Raw genomic sequence first — 784 nt, forward strand, 5'->3', positions numbered from 1 at the left:
ACTCTGCTTTAGTAAAACTAGTATTCCTGATAGATTTCTAGATATGTTGACAATGATGAATTGAATTGAGTTAAGGGAAACTTCCATTTTTCTTTGGTGAGGAGTGACTGGACCGGCTTGAGTCTTCCTTTTTCTCATGGCTTCTTGCCATCTCCATCAGGTAAGACATGCCTAGCTCCTTTTGCTTTGGTGAGGAGTGGCTGTTCTTCACACACCACTTGAACCCCTCACTTGCTGAGCTTATCAGCTCCTTCTCTTATCATGCAAGCTCACCAACACTCCCCCTCAAGCTTGAGACCGAGTATAGGGAAGATCCAAGCTTGAAGGTGAGTGCATACTAAGCTCCATGATCACTCTTGTGGGAACACCTCCATCTTTTTCAGACTTGATGCTTACAGCCCCACTTAACCACCATTGCACTGAGGAGATACCTCAGCTCACTCTCCAAGCATCTCACACCAGAAGCTTATTGAGTAGCTTTCTTCTTCCCTCTACTTCGGCTGGATCACTCCATAATCAGCTTGCAATGGTCTTGAGTAGCTATGGGCTGATTCAAAGCTTACCAACTGAAGGTATCTGTTCTAACTCCATATAGTAGCTGATCCATAGCTTCTCAACTGAAGGTATCTGTTCTAATCACAACATCCTCTCTACCCTCTTTGGAGCAGGCTGTGGACTTCCCACAGAATGTTGGCAATAGGCTTCATTTCTCCATTGTCACAACATCCTCTCTACCCTCTTTGGAGCAGGCTGTGGACTTCCCACAAAATGTTGGCAACTGGTA

This window comes from Brassica oleracea, chromosome C7 (assembly GCF_000695525.1).
Source record: "Brassica oleracea var. oleracea cultivar TO1000 chromosome C7, BOL, whole genome shotgun sequence".
In the NCBI taxonomy this organism is placed as follows: Eukaryota; Viridiplantae; Streptophyta; class Magnoliopsida; order Brassicales; family Brassicaceae; genus Brassica; species Brassica oleracea.